Raw genomic sequence first — 16,468 nt, 5'->3', positions numbered from 1 at the left:
TTTGGGGGGGTGGAAAGCATCATTGGCCATGTGAGTCACCAGTGAGTTAATGTAAAAGTTAAACAATGCTGGGGCCAATAAACAACCCTGTCTTACCCCTCTAGTGGTGGTAACGGGGTTGGAGACTAGGCCTTTATTGTCTAGCCTGATTCTCAGAAAGGTGTTTGTATGGAGGCTGATAATCAGATGAAGGAGACGACGATCGATATTTGTTGCAGCCAGTTTTGTCCATAGCTGCTTTCTAGAGATTCGATCAAATGCCTGCTTAAGGTCAATAAAAGCCACATGAAGAACCTTTGGGGCTTTGCCGGCATACTTTTCCGCCAGGTGATTCAAGGTTAATATTTGGTCTGTAGTAGATCTTCCAGGGCGAAAACCCGCCTGTTCATCGGCAATGATATTGTCATCCTCCATCCATTTCGATAGTTTGTTTAGTAGGTACCCCGAGTAAATCTTCCCAATGACATTTAGCAAGCTGATTGGCCTAAAGTTGCTCGGCTCTGTACGTGGGCCTTTCTTATGTATTAATACAATCAACGCAGAGCTCCAGCTTGAGGGAAATTTTGCTGTTTTGTTTATATACGTGTAAAGTGCAGCTAAAAGTGGGATCCACCAATCTTTATTTGCTTTGATGGCATCAATGGATATAAGGTCGTCACCGGGGGCCTTGCCTGCTTTAAATCGATCTATGAGGGTTTCAACTTCAGGGCATGTAACTGGGTCCCAATCGGGCAGTGCTTCCGGCTCCACCGTATCTCCGCAGGCATCATGGGCTGCATACAGATCGGCGAAGTATCTTTCCCAAGTGTCCGCTGAGATGTGGGGTTCTATTCTTGCAAGCGGCCTACCCAGGTATCTGGAAATTAACTGCCAAAAAGAGGCTGGATTTCTATTCTCTGCAGCTATCAAAAGGTTGTTCCAATTGTTTCTTTCTGCCTCAAGCTTCTTTTCCTTTAGTAGGGCTTTATAACTTCTCCTGAGGGTGATAAGACGGTTACTTGGCATGGGGTCATTTGATGCTCTGTATGCCAACCATTCATTATACAGATGATTCTTGAAGTTTTTGCATTCCTCATCGAACCATTTTTTGTGGAAAAACTGTTTACCATGCTTTGTGGGGGACCGGACTAGTGTTGGTTTTAGAAGTTCTACTATATCGTCATATATTGGTAGAGGCTCATCCGCCTGCATAAGGGAAGCCCTTTTTATTTGGAGCTGATCAGACCAGAGAAGTTCGTTCAACTGCTGGGCCGAATTAGAGGTCCATTTAAGGGCTGTAGGTCTTATCTCCAGATGATCATTTGATAGGTGCACAAAGGAGTGCCTATCAAGTTCATCAGCCAGAGTCAAGGAAATTTCTAGAGGGAAGTGATCACTCTCCAATCTTGTAGCCACCTTAAAGCTGGATATTTTTGGGGTAAGGTCAGGAGATATCCATACAAAATCAATAGTGGATGCACGTGAACCTGACCAATAGGTGAATTCGGCAGGGTAGTCCGAGCTGACTGCCCCATTTAGCAGAAGGAAATTGAGGGCCAGCAAGGTTTGCCTGCATTTGAAACCTGCGTAGGTGGCTATGTTATCTTTGAATTTCCTTGGTAAAAGATCTGTAGTCACAAGAGGTGAAGAAGGGTACTTGCTAAATTTAGAGAATAAGATTTGGTCAGTATGTGACAGGCGTCCATTAAAATCTCCCGCCAACAGAAAAGTGGCTTCGGGGTATTTATCAAAAAGTGTTTCCAATGTCGCTTGGATTTCCTGCCATCTCAGATCAACCAAATTTCTCTTATAGATTGGACATAAGTAGATATTGATCACTACTATCGTTTCCTCTGCTGTTTGCAACTTTATAATCAGCATGAGTGACGACTGGATGTCAATTTTTTCGGCCTGGAGATTTATGGCTAAGGAAACAAAGATAGCCAAGCCTCCTTGCGGTCTACCATGTGATAACGAGTTCTGCGTGGCATTCAGGTAAAAGCCCTTGTATCCTGTTAGATAGAGGTCCTCACAGGCCCATGACTCTTGGAATAGAAGGATGTGGCTGCCATTTATATAGGCAACAAATGATGGATCTGTCAGTTTGGATTTAATACCAGCCACATTCCATGATAGTAGTGTAAGAGGCCGCTTTGTGTTTCCCTCAAGTCATGATTTCTCTTGCGTGGTTAATCCTGGAGAATCCAAATGGGGGTGCACGCTGCGTGGAGGGGCAGTAGGGTGAAAAAAGGCAGTGATTTTTGATTGTTTGCATTTCAGGTTCAAGTTGTCACATGTCACAGGAGCAGCCAGAGGCTGGGGCGAATTTATAGGTCGCTGTAAGAGAAAGTCTTGGTACGAGGGGGTGTTACTAGCCGACAAGTCCATAGACTCGTCGTTTGCCGTATGCTCTATAGTTGCAGGAGTCGTGCCTTGAGGATCGAGGCTTGTTGATGGAAAAGCACTATGTAAGACAGAAGAAAGACATCCTTTTCGGTTAGCTTCCAGTAGCATGTTTAGCCTTGCCACTGCCTCAGTGTTTGTCCAAAGGGCTGCTGGATCTCCCAGAGTCTCTTGCATCGTCATGGTATCAGCACAAGGAATGCAGCCATTTTGAGGACTGGAGATCGTTATCGCTGCAGGGGGGTCCACATGGGCTTGTGTCTGGCAATCTTTAGGGGCATCTATAATAGCCGAAGCTGGACCTGTCAAAGCTCTACCCCTTAAGGCAGTCCCTTCTTGCCGGTGGGATGGTCGGTTAGTAAATCGTGGGGAGGGGTTCATAGGAAGGGTCTGTTGCTGGAAATTCCGATCATAATCCTCAATCCTCCTTGTAGGCCTGCTAACCAAATTTGCTGAGTTTGGGGTTTTCCCAATAGTGCCCCTACAGTTGTTAAAGAAGCATCTTTGTGGGAAGATTCCAAACCAGTTGAGACGATTTTGAAGTTTGCTCAAAAGTGCAGGAAGCCTGGGAGAGTCGAACTTGAGCAACAAGCGCTTAAATTTTGGAGTCTCTGGCAGCCATTCTAATGATAGGAGACCACCCTGGGCCAAGTAGGACCTGGTCAACCTTCGCAATGAGATCACAGCTGCTTTACAATTTTTCCAGGCATAGTAGGGGAAGCAGGAGTGAACAATGTTCAAGCATATATTGTTAGGGGTGAGTTGGAGGTTTACTAGCTGCTGCCCCCTACTTAGACTCTGTGCCTCATGATTATCAGGTCCCTGATGATTTAATGGCGGATTCAAAATCGAGACAGGGGTTTTGATGAAGGCATTTAGTTTTTCCTCTAACATATTGATGGAAGCTGATAGCACCTTTATTTTGTCAGCCAAGTGCAGGCAAAATTTCTGCAAAGTCCTCAGCTCCACTGATTGTACTATATCACATAAAGATTTACGATGAGGGTCGGGGTAGGGAGAGAGGCCATCTGGGCTGGAGGTTATATCCAACAGCGATTTGTCTCCTGGCAAGGGAGTATTTGCAGTCGTTGCCGGGTCACATGGGCAGTCTACCTGCTTGGAGGTGTTTAAAAGGTTGTTTGGAGTCATTGCAGGATCATGTAGGCAATCTAACTGCTTGGAAGTAACAGGTGAAGGAGGCACAAGGTTGCAGAAAAACTCCTCCAATGATGAGATAGAAGGCTCTAAGATCTTAGGTGGTGAATCCAGCCCAGTAGGCTTCGAAACCTTAGACATAGGTTCTGAGGCGTTAAAGGAACAGTCTTCCACAGAGGAGGTACGGCCACGTTTTAGGCTCGTCATCCTAAACCCCTTGAGCGGCTCGGTTATCTAAGAGTCCTTCAAAGGCCAAACAAGAGCTGGTGGAAGGCCAGGGAAGCGCGGCCGGTGACTGCCCAAGTTACAGCTTATCAAGTTGTTAGAGAAGCTCATTAAGAAGATTTATGGCGCTGACTTTACAAGCTTCCACCGGGTGAGATCCTGGCGTTTTCATCAAAACATTATCGTGCCAACTTCCAGAGAAAAATAGGAGCGGAGTAACTTACAGCATGAACTGGAAAGGGGAGCTCCGACAAGCGTGTCTTACTTCGTCGCCATCTTGGCCCCTCACAAACCTTTCTATTTGAGAAATTTTCTCCTAGTTTTTCTAATTGCAAAGTCTTTGATCAGGTCTCAAAACTCATCTTTCGCAACACATCGGCTTCTAAACTTAGAGATAAGGCATTCATGCAGCCTGCCTCGTTGCCTTGCTGTTTGGCTGGGATTTTTAATAGACTTCAGCTGAGAAAATGAACACTCAGCTGGGCAATTTGTGACCCTTAATGTTAAAAATCCAGCAATGGAAAAATTCTGCGGCGTCGCCCTTCCCTCGACACCCTAAACACGGGCTTATTCTGCTTAACGGTTAATCTGACCGTTGTTTGTTGCTAGGATGAATCCGAAACGTTTGTACAAATAGCTCTGGCATATATTTGCTTGTTTAAATAATTAGTTCCTCTTCCACAAGACCTAGTGAGAGGCAACAACAATAAAGCCATTTGGTGATCAATATTTTTCCAAGTGTGGGTTGCACACTTTGAAACCTGCTGTGCCAGTGTAAGGGCAAGAGGCAGGTTTTGTTTCGCTTTTTAAAGAAAGCCAAGATCCTCAGAATATTGATTTCTATGCCGCAAACTACATTACAGTGGTACCTTGGGTTACACACGCTTCAGGTTACATATGCTTCAGGTTACAGACTCCGCTAACCCAGAAATATTACCTCGGGTTAAGAACTTTGCTTCAGGATGAGAACAGAAATCGTGCTCTGGCGGCGCGGTGGCAGCAGGAGGCCCCATTAGCTAAAGTTGTTCTTCAGGTTAAGAACAGTTTCAGGTTAAGAACGGACCTCCGGAACGAATTAAGTACTTAACCTGAGGTACCACTGTATGTGGAAATGTGGGTCTAATTTCATGTGGTCCGTAGATTGAGTTCAAAAACTCCTTGTGAGTGACCCATTCCTGAACATTGTATTTCTTCCCTGGGCTAAGAGGGGAGTGGCACTGCCAACTTTTGGACCTTGTCTCATTCACAGCTGGTTTGGGCCCATCAGGAGTGCCAACATGGCCCTGTGACTGTGGGTGCCCGGGTTCATGGGTGCCATGAAGCATGAATGACCCCGGCACCGAAATTTCTGGGTACCCAGCCACTTCACGGGGAAATCTGTGGGCGTTCGGGCACCCAGGGAGTTGGCACCTATGGGGTCCACCCACTCTATAGGGAGTTGCCAAGTAGGGAATGCAGATAAAAGGTTGCCTACACCTTAAGTGAAGGGACGCAGGTGGCGCTGTGGTCTAAACCACTGAGCCACTTGGGCTTGCCGATCAGAAGGCCGGCGGTTCGAATCCCCGTGACGGGGTGAGCTCCCGTTGCTCGGTCCCTGCTCCTGCCAGCCTAGCACCTAGAGTGTCTCCCTCATAATACAGGCAGCCCCCCGAATTTATGCACGTTCAATATGTGTGTGACTGTATATTTGCATTACGCCAAGCTTAGAAGTGACCCAGAAACATTATAAAGAAATCACTGAAATGTCACCAAAAGGGCAGGGCAAAAAAATAATATTTAAAAAATTCCACTTCTATTCCGACCCCTGGAAGGTTAAACCCACAATCTGAGAATATCAGTCTACATATCAGAGAGATACAAAAGTTAGCTGATAGGTTGAAGCCGGGGTTCTCAAAGGGTGTAGCAAGTGTGGCAGGACAATCAAAGCAACATTTAAACATTTAGTGCAGTATAGTATTAAGATCAGGGACTCAGGCGGCACTGTGGGTTAAACCAGAGCCTAGGACTTGCCAATCAGAAGGTTGGCGGTTCGAATCCCCGCGATGGGGTGAGCTCCCGTTGTTCAGTCCCTCCTCCTGCCAACCCAGCAGTTCGAAAGCACGTCAAAGTGCAAGTAGATAAAGAGGTACCGCTCTGGCGGGAAGGTAAACAGCGTTTCCGTGCGCTGCTCTGGTTTGCCAGAAGCGGCTTAGTCCTGCTGGCCACATGACCCGGAAGCTGTACGCCGGCTCCTTCGGCCAATAAAGCGAGATGAGCGCCACAACCCCAGAGTCGGCCACGACTGGACCTAACGGTCAGGGGTCCCTTTACCCTTACCTTAGCCAAGATGGCTCTGTGCTGCCTCCTCAGCTGGAGGCTGCAATGCTCCTGACTGCCAGTTGCTGGAAACCACAGGAAGAGAGAGGGCTCTTGAACTCGGATCCCGCTTGCGGGTTTCCAATAATAATAATAATAATAATAATAATAATAATAATAATAATAATAATAAATTTATTTATATGCCGCCCTCCCCAGCCGAAGCCGGGCTCAGGGCGGCTAACCACAATAAAAGTAACACAGCATTCCAAAATCAATTCATTTTAAAATCAGTTCAAAATCAAATTAATGGCAACCATTGGGCTACGGTTCTGTGAGGATTGCCAAAGGAGGGAGTCAGGCTGTGCCTTGGCCGAAGGCCTGGTGGAACAGCTCTGTCTTGCAGGCCCTGAGGAAAGATGTCAAGTCCCGCAGGGCCCTAGTCTCTTGTGACAGAGCGTTCCACCAGATCGGGGCCACAGCTGAAAAAGCCCTGGCTCTGGTTGAGGCCAGCCTAACAAGCACCTGGTTGGCCACATCGGGAACAGAATTCTGGACCAGGTGGGCAGCCAGCCAGATCCAGCAATCCCTTCTTATGTTTTTAGTAGTAGAGTGAATGTGCTGGCCTAGCGTCAATGAGCGGGGAGTTCCAAAGTCCAGCGCTGCCACATTGAAAGTCCCATCTCTTGCAAGAGTGGAACAAAGACTATGCAAAATAAAAAAATTCCTTCCAGTAGCAGTATGCACTATGCACTATGCACTACTTGTAGAGGTGTCAGTTCTATAGATCTAAATGTCCGAGTGGGCGCAGATCGGGTGAAGCCCATAATGGTTTTCCCCGATCCACTGGTTTGGCTGCATGCATAAGTCTATGGCAGGAGTTTCTCACTAGTATGGTTCCCCTGGGAAATCCAATTTAACGCACCTTCTAAGCCTTAATGCTATGTTCTCATGACTCATCATGTTTGTGAAGTACGCAAACTCTTTTGAATTTAAATTCCACGCTACCGGGGTGGTGAAGTGTTGCGAGTGTGGCCTAGTCGTGTGCCCCACGAGCCTCAGGTCTTTGATCCTAGCTCTTAGATCTCCGCATTCTTCAAACAAAAAATTATAATTTTTATTGCTTTGCTCCTACGGTGGTTTCCCCTCCGACCGTTGCCCTGAATTTGCACTTATGCATTTACATTAGCAGCTGTTCATTTTTGTGCAAATTGCAATGGGGTGGTGCCCAGGGGCTTTCGGGTATAAGGGAGGATAAAAGAAAGTACTTATTTGCGCAGTTCAACTATGGAACTCATTGCCACAGGGCCAAGGATGGCCACCAACTGGATTGCTTTAGGATTGGGCAGATTCATGGAGAAGGAGAGTGCTGTTGATGATCTCTAGCCAGGACAATTGTGCTCTCTGCCACCAGACAAACTGATTTGCCTGTGTGTTGAAGGACCTGCTGGAGTAGAGTGTGGTATTATGACTACTGTGCTTAAATATAATTATAATTGAGGATATAGGGCCTGAAAAGTCTTCTCAAGATGAGGAAATAACCACAAATAGTCCAGAATATCCGTTGAGACCAGGTTGGCAAAAGCTGCTTGCCTCTGTTTACCCTCTGCTTGCCTGACCACCTGCGAGAAGCCAGCTTGAGTCAGACCACTGCTCCACCTAGCATAGCTGTCAACTTACAGATTTGAAAATAAGGGACCAGCAGCCAAAATAAGGGATTTTAGACAACCAGCTGAAATACGGAGTTTAAAGGGACCAGATAATTTGGGAGAGCAGCGCCGGTTTTTAGCCCTTCGTTTCCAGAGGTTGCTGCTCAAGACACCAGCTGATGAAACACTGCAATTAAATAACTGCAAGCAGCAACCGCTTTTCGCGCAAAATGAAGTCCAAGCTACGAAGATGCTGCTGCAGTTCTGTATCTTTTCTCTCGTTCTCCATCTGCAGCTCTCAGTTCCATCAGGCGGGGCGGGAGGAAGAGGGGGGGAGAATAGTGCCTGAAGTAAACCCGCAGATCCAGTGGCGTAGCGTGGGTTGTCAGCACCCGGGGCAAGGCAAGTAATTTGCACCCCCTAACCCATGGATTTGCGCCCCCTAACCCTAACCCCCAGATGCTGCGCCCCGTGCGGCCGCCCCCCCTGCACCCCCCACGCTACGCCACTGCGCAGATCAGACCATCTATGCTCGTCCACCACTACAAATCTATGGAAGAAGCACTTGCGGTCCTTCCCTTGTAGCCCTTGGAACACCTGCCCGCGCCTCCGCTGCCTCCTCCTCTCTCTGAACTGCTTTCTCTATGGTTACCCTCGCTCTCCTCTCAAGGCTCCTCAGCAATTCATAGGCCGTGCCAGGCTGCCCATCTCATCCGGGTCCTTCGGCGGTGCAGCCGCAGTACGGCCTAGCGGGAGCGGCAATGGCGGCAACGGGCAGAGGGGAGACCCCAGGCAGAGACGCTCAGTTTGGCGGCTGCGAGGAGGATGGCGGCGGAAGGGCCCGAGGCTCCCACCAGTCCCAGCAGGGAGGGGCTCCCAGGGGCCGAGGCTGGTGAGAGGAGGCTGGAGGGGGGCGGGCCAGGCAGCCAAGCAACACAGCTGGAGCCTCCCTCCTCCCTGGCCGGCAGGGAGGGAGGGAGAGGAGCTGCTTCCTTTGAAACCTGGGAAATTTAAGGGACATCATCAATAAGGGACAGCAGCGGGACACGGCGCTGGGATAAGGGAGTTTCCCGCCAAATAAGGGACGGTTGACAGCTATGCCACCTAGCTTTGCTGAGAGGGCTAAACGCGGCCCCTGAGGCCTCTCAAACTGGCCCTTGGATCCTGCCCCAGGCTACATCCCTCCCTGCTCCAGTCTTGTTCACCATGCCAGATTACCAAATAGGAAGAGAAGAAACCGGCCTATGGGCCCCACGCCTTCTAGGGCCGCCCCCGAACAACGGATCAAAATAATGCTGGTTTGATCTTGAAAGAAAATTGCAGTCAAGCTTTCTCGTGCTATACTAAAAAGGTAAAGTTGCGGTTTCCAGCAACTGGTATTCAGAAGTGTTGCTGCCTGTCTGTGGAGGTGGAGCATTGCCATCACAGCCTCCTGTGGCAGTGAGTTCCACAGTCTAACTATTTGCTGTGTGAATAAGGTTTCTTTTCCTTTCTGTCCCAAATCTCCCAACCTTCAGCTTCTCAGGACGTCAGACTGGATGATTCCTACTGAAATATACTCAGTTGAGTGTGGATTTCATGCCCTTTATTCAGCTCATAGTAGTGAGGAATGAAAGTTCCCCCAAAATATCTGCTTTATATACATTATTTACACAATGGGCCGCACGTGATTGGCTAATTCCGGGATTATCCTGTAGGCCAAACAGGTTGCGGATTCACTTCCACCTGGAGCTGGATTGGGTGGCTCCTGCGGACCAATCATACTGCTGCATTGCTCTAGGACCAATCAGACTGCTGCATTCTGAATCCTATTGTTCTAGGACCAAACAGACTGCTGCATTTTGGATCCTATTGTTCTAGGACCAATCAGACTGCTGCATTCTGAATCCTATTGTTCTAGGACCAATCAGACTGCTGCATTTTGGATCCTATTGTTCTAGGACCAATCAGACTGCTGCATTTTGGACATAGCTGTCAACTTACAGATTTGAAAATAAGGGACCAGCAGCCTCGAAAATAAGGGATCAGCAGCCAAAATAAGGGATTTTCCAAGCACAGGGGTGTTCAACTTCTGAGCCCCTCCGAGCCAAAGGCAGAAAGTCCAGCCAGCAGCCAAACGAAGCCTCAAGCGGTGGTTCCCACAGCGCAGCAACCCGGCAAAGAGGATGCAGCAAGGAAAACCACCATCACCTCTCCGCTGGGAAGCGCTGAGCAAAGGCGAGTCCCCAGGCAACACAGCCAATTTGATCGGCACAAGGCATGCAAGCTCCACCCCCCAGTCGTTCTTAGACTCCTTATTGGGTGAGCAATGCAGCCAAGCAACACAGCTGGAGCCTCCCTCCTCCCTGGCCGGCAGGGAGGGAGGGAGAGGAGCTGCTTCCTTTGAAACCCGGGAAATTTAAGGGACATCATCAATAAGGGACAGCAGCGGGACACGGCGCTGGGATAAGGGACTTTCCCGCCAAATAAGGGACAGTGGACAGCTATGATTTTGGATCCTGTTCAACTCAGTACATAACACCTACGTTTCCGAAGCTTGTGCAAAGGGGAGCAGATTCGGCGCAAGACATTCTGAGGTCCAGCGCCGAGGGCCTTCTGGCGGTTCCCTCGTTGCGAGAAGCAAAGCTACAGGGAAGCAGGCAGAGGGCCTTCTCGGTAATGGCGCCCGTCTTGTGGAACACCCTCCCACCAGATGTCAAAGCAATAAACAACTACAGTGGTGCCTCGCAAGACAAAAAGAATCCGTTCTGTGATTCTCTTCATCTAGCGGTTTTTTCGTCTTGCAAAGCAAGTCCATTGACAGATTAGCAGATTAGCGCCTTTTAGCGGCTTATCTGCTGATCGGATCAGCTGATAAGCGGCTTAGTGGCTTAGAAAAAGGGGGGAAAGGAAAAAAAAACAGCAGGAACTCACAAGACATTGTCGTCTTGCGAAGCAAGCCCATAGGAAATTCGTTTTGCGAAGCACCTCCAAAACGGAAAACTCTTTTGTCTAGCGAGTTTTCCGTCTTGTGAGGCATTTGTCTTGCGGGGCACCACTGTACCTGACATTCAGAAGACATCTTAAGGCAGCCCTGTTCAAGGAAGTTTTTAATGTGTGACATTTTAGTGTATTTTTGGTCTCTGTGGAAGCTGCCCAGAGTGGCTGGGGAAACCCAGCCAGATGGGCGGGGTACAAATAATAATAATATATTATTATTATTATTATTATTATTATTATTATTATTATTATTATTATTATTATTATTATTCCCGAGGAAGTAGGTCGTTCAATTCGTGGCCTTTAACCTGCGGATGTTCGGCTCGCAAAAAGACACGTTGTCTGGTTGCACCAATGTAGTTCGGATCCCATCCGACGCAATCCTGGGGCCACAGAGGCCTCCTCTTGCTCAATTCCTTCCCCACCCAAGGACACGTGAAATGTGCCTGCCTCCGGGCGTTTCTTCACACTCCAGCTGCCCAAGCTGCGTGATTCACTGGCCCAGCAGATGGAGAACAAGAGTGTGACACAGCAGAAAAGCAGCAACTTGCTGCCTTCCAGATGCTGGAACTGGATGGGAGTCATACTCAAAACATCTGGAAGGTGCATCAGCTTTGCTGAGGTCTGCTGGATCTCACCTGGACTTCTCTGCTGTCCTTGGCGCTGCATTTTGGGTCAGGCAAAGCCACTTCCGCCCTACGGAGGAGGTGGGGTTGCGGGCTTCGTGGCCCCAACACGCCCGCGGCGGCCGGAACCCAGGCCGCGTCACCATCTGGCCAGCCAATCGGCCGGCTCTGGGGGTGTAAGAAGGTAAAGGGTAAAGGGACCCCTGACCATTAGGTCCAGTCGTGACCGACTCTGGGATTGCGGCGCTCATCTCACTTTATTGGCCAAGGGATCCGGCGTACAGCTTCCAGGTCACGTGGCCAGCATGACTAAGCCCGACACAGAGTCCTAGTCTCTGTGGTTTAACCCACAGCGCCACCCACGTCCTTGGGGGTGTAGCCTGCCTTATTTAAAGCGGGACGCAGCCGGGATCTCCCTCTTTGCCGCCTGCCAGGTGTTCCTGCTTTTCCTGCCCTATAAAGTTTCCGTTCCTTGACCTTGCTATGGACTTCGGTTGGTCGCCGTTGAGGTTGGCGTGTTAGGAATTTTTCCACTTGGCAAATTGGCCACCTGGTTTTCGGGACGCGGGTGGCGCTGTGGATTAAACCACAGAGCCTAGGGCTTGCTGATCAGAAGGTCGGCGGTTCAAATCCCCGCCACGGGGTGAGCTCCTGTTGCTCGGTCCCTGCTCCTGCCAACCTAGCAGTTCAAAAGCACGTCAAAGTGCAAGTAGATCAACAGGTACCGCTCCGGCGGGAAGGTCAATGGCGTTTCCGTGCGCTGCTCTGGTTCGCCAGAAGCGGCTTAGTCATGCTGGCAACATGACCTGGAAGCTGTATGCTGGCTCCCTCGGCCAGTAAAGTGAGATGAGCGCCGCAACCCCAGAGTCGGCCACGACTGGACCTAATGGTCAGGGGTACCTTTACCTTTACCTTTACTTGGTTTTCGCCTGCCTCGTAGCAAATTGTCACAACTTTCTGGGTCTCGGCGGTTAGGCATTGGTATTGTTCTGTAGATGGAAGAGGGGAGGTAGCGCCATCACCCGCCCCACATATTGAAGGGTAGTCCGATAAAGGATTCCGTGGGGCATGGCCCTGTCCAAAGCTTGGGGAGGTGGGGGCCTAAGGCACGCCCCCTATCGGTGACCCCGGGGGAGTTCCTAGTTGATGTGTATCAACAGGACTCCCCCTACTGGTGGTTAACCCTTCCCGGACTTCAAGCGGATGGGCTGAAGTTGGATATAGTCGGTTAGGACCAATGCCTAAGCCAATACCGCTCATCACCTGTAACCAATAAAGTTGTGGCCTTATTTAGCCCATTAAATTAACCTTAATAATTGTGGCATGTGTCATTATTTCCACTGGGGGGGGGGCGGGAACTCGCCACGCAACCCAGAGGTTTGCTCACAAGTGCCAGCTTCAGGCTCTCTGCTCCGCTATCTCCCTGATGCCTGGAACAAATATTACTAATATTTCATCGACACCTGTTGCAAAGCTGACCATAATGGCTAGGGGTCCATTAAGCATCAGGTGCTATTGCTGCTTCATTCGTGGGGGAAAACTACACTGTCTGTTCCCTTTTAGCACATATGATCTTCAGATCCCATAGCTGCAGCTCTGCCACTAGAGTTGGAGGCAGCAAAGCTTTTGAATATCAGTTGCTGGGAAACCAGAGGAGGAGGAGAGGGGGGTCTTGAGTTCGAATCCTGATTGCAGGTTTCCCCACAGGCATCTGGTTGGGCACTGTGAGAACAGGATTCTGGACTCGATGGGCTACTGACCTGATCCTGAAGGCTCTTATATTATGTTCCTATATTTGAAAGCCGGTGGTTTGAAAAATCACTGTGGATGAGACACATTCACCACGGACTATAAGCTCTTGTTTGTTTGGGAGGAGAAGACAATAGAATCCAGCTACCTTGGGTTTCCAAAGAACATTGTGAAATGGAAACAAAGGTGGTGTTTGTGCAAGAGGAACACGACACAGAAGGAGCCTGGCAAAGTCAAACCCAACCTGGAATTCCAGATGTTCATAGAACTCCACTGAAGAGCATCGAGAACATTTTTTGTACCGCTCAGGTGGGAAGGTAAACGGCGTTTCCGTGCGCTGCTCTGGTTTCGCCAGAAGCGGCTTAGTCATGCTGCCCACATGACCCAGAAGCTGTACACCTGCTCCCTTGGCCAATAAAGCGAGATGAGCACCGCAACCCCAGAGTCGTTCGCGACTGGACTTAACTGTCAGGAGTCCTTTACCTTTTTATATATAGGGTGCCTACATCCTGCATGGACTGGTTGCATGGCAACATGGGCAAATGGCTTTAGATACCTATGAGGTCCATAAATGACCATACAGTGGTATCTCGGGTTAAGTACTTAATTCGTTCCGGAGGTCCATTCTTAACCTGAAACTGTTCTGAAGCACCACTTTAACTAATGGAGCCTCCTGCTGCCACCGCACCGCCGGAGCACGATTTCTGTTCTCATCCCGAAGCAAAGTTCTTAACCCGAGGTACTATTTCTGGGTTAGCGGAGTCTGTAACCTGAAGCATCTGTAACCTGAAGCATATGTAACCCAAGGTACCACTGTATAGCATATATTCAACCCAAAAAACAGCAACAATTTGTTGTTGACAAAGGACAGCTGGACATATAAAGGGCCCCATTACCTTCAGTAGCTGAGGGCCACATCAAACCTAAATCCGGCCCTGGCAGTCCACCATCGTCCTTCCTTCCTTCAAGTCCCAGCTTGAACCCCACTTTGCTTAGCAATCGCCTTGCCATCTTAATCTCCTGCCGAGAGAACACCTAAACCACAGCTTCCTGTGTTTGCACATATCTGCCCTTTGCTGAACAGGCTTCTCCGTATCTCAATTGCACCTTAAATCCGCTCCAGTTTATTTATTGAAATCCACTGAAATTTCAAAAGTTGGCATGCGCTGCTCTTCCCTGCCCCCAGGAGAAACTCCTCCCTCGCACTTTCTCATGGTGATCAAGTGTCTCTGAGAGACCTGCTGTGACTGGATCTCTCAGCTAATTTTCCTCCTGGAAAGGCAGTCGCCTAAATGTGCTAATTCCTGCAGAGTGTTTTATTTTTATGCCCTTCTTCATTTAATCCCCCACAACAACCCTGTGAGGTAGGACAGACAGAGAGTGACACTCTTCCCTGAAGCTTTTCCTTCCTCCGCCACTTCCTTCTCTTGTCCCCTCACCCCAATATCTCTCTCCCTCTTCCTCCTTGCCCAGTGAACTTGTAAGGCGCTGGAGACTTCCCCAATGGGGAGAATGGGGCTTCTGCCCCACCAGCCTCAGCCTGCCCCCAGCTGCCTGCCTTTTTGTCGTTTAGTCATTTAGTCATGTCCGCCTCTTCGTGACCCCCTGGACCAGAGCACGCCAGGCACTCCTGTCTTCCACTGCCTCCCGCAGTTTGGTCCAACTCATGTTCGTAGCTTTGAGAACACTGTCCCACCATCTCGTCCTCTGTCGTCCCCTTCTCCTTGTGCCCTCCATCTTTCCCAACATCAGGGTCTTTTCCAGGGAGTCTTCTCTTCTCATGAGGGGGCCAAAGTCTTGGAGCCTCAGCTTCAGGATCTGTCCTTCCAGTGAGCACTCAGGGCTGATTTCCTTCAGAATGGAGAGGTTGGATCTTCTTGCAGTCCATGGGACTCTCAAGAGTCTCCTCCAGCACCAGAATTCAAAAGCATCTATTCTTCGGCAATCAGCCTTCTTGATGGTCCAGCTCTCACTTCCATACATCACTACTGGGAAAACCACAGCTTTCACTATACGGACCTTTGTTGGCAAGGGGATGTCTCTACTTTGCTTCAGGATGAGAACAGAAATCGTGCTCCGGTGGTGCGGTGGCAGCAGGAGGCCCCATTAGCTAAAGTGGTGCTTCAGGTTAAGAACAGGTTATGCTGCCTGCCTAACCTTACCTATATGCACCCCAATGATCACCTACCTGCCTGCTCCCTCCTTCTTAATAAATAATAATAAAATTTTATTTACATCCCGCCCTCCCCAGCCGAAGCCAGGCTCAGAGCGGCCAACAACAATAAAAGTAATATAGCCTCAATGATGCTGCCCTTGCATAACTCAAGAAGGGATGAGGATGCGGGACAAAACTAGCAGTTGGTTGTCTCTGCCTGCCGTCAGCCGTGGTTGGTCTTGTCCTTGGCTCTGGCTCCACCCAGTGTTGGTCTCCTGCCTTTGCACCCTGCTAGAGACAGTGTGGTGTAGTGGTTAGAGGCTTCCTTAAACTCGGCCCTCCAGATGCTTTGAGACTACAGTTCCCATCATCCCTGACCACTGGTTCTGCTAGCTAGGGATCATGGGAGCTGTAGGCCGAAAACATCTGGAGGGCCGAGGCTGAGGAAGCCTGGGTTAGAGCGTCCAACTTCTTCTTCTTTGACAATCACTCATAGCCAAGTAAGATTGTCTTCCATAAACACGGTTTTAACAATGAGTCCATAAGTGACTGTGGAGGCCAATTCTGGACCCACACGTCCTTCCACAGTGGGGACATCGGTTTCTGGGCAGGAGTTGATCATGGTGTGGATTTGCCAAGCGTGCCTTCCTCTTAGCGCATTTCTCCCTTGCGTCCTGAGTTCGAGTGTCTTCAAAGCCCAGGACACCTTTGGTCAAGGCTGTTCTCAACTGGAGCGCTCGGAGGCCAGTGTTTCCCAGTTGTTGGTGTTTATGCTACTTTTTTTAAGGTTTGGCTTGAGACAGTCTTTAAACCTCTTATGTTGACCATTACGTTTAACATTTTAAAGTTGGGAATAGAGTACAGTGGTACCTCGGGTTAAGAACTTAATTCGTTCTGGAGGTCCGTTCTTAACCTGAAGCACCACTTTAGCTAATGGGGCCTCCTGCTGCTGCTGCCATGCCGCCGGAGCACGATTTCTGTTCTCATCCTGAAGCAAAGTTCTTAGCCCGAGGTACTATTTCTGGGTTCGCAGAGCCTGTAACCTGAAGTGTCTGTAACCCGAGGTACCACTGTAGTTGCTTTGGAAGACGATAATCAGGCATCTGCACAACATGACCAGTCCAGCGAAGTTGATGTTGAAGAATCATCGCTTCGACGCTGGTGATTTTTGCTTCTTCCAGTACACTGGCATTTGTTCGCCTGTCTTCCCAAGTGATGTGTAAATATTTTCAGAGACGCCGTTGATGGAATCG

The 16,468-nt window shown here is 49.2% G+C and overlaps 1 long non-coding RNA gene across 1 annotated transcript; it reads right to left on the bottom strand.

The window, feature by feature from the left end:
- Nucleotides 1-4,399: 4,399 nt before the first annotated feature.
- LOC308572331 lies at nucleotides 4,400-11,434 on the bottom strand. The gene is made up of 3 exons (XR_014001726.1): nucleotides 11,183-11,434; nucleotides 6,079-6,143; nucleotides 4,400-4,449 (listed from the first exon to the last, which is right to left on the bottom strand). It is a non-coding gene; the product is annotated as an uncharacterized lncRNA (long non-coding RNA).
- Nucleotides 11,435-16,468: the final 5,034 nt, after the last annotated feature.

Source organism: Podarcis bocagei (assembly GCF_964188305.1).
Source record: "Podarcis bocagei genome assembly, chromosome: 13".
Taxonomy (NCBI): Eukaryota; Metazoa; Chordata; class Lepidosauria; order Squamata; family Lacertidae; genus Podarcis; species Podarcis bocagei.
This window is presented reverse-complemented; position numbering and strand designations above follow the sequence as displayed.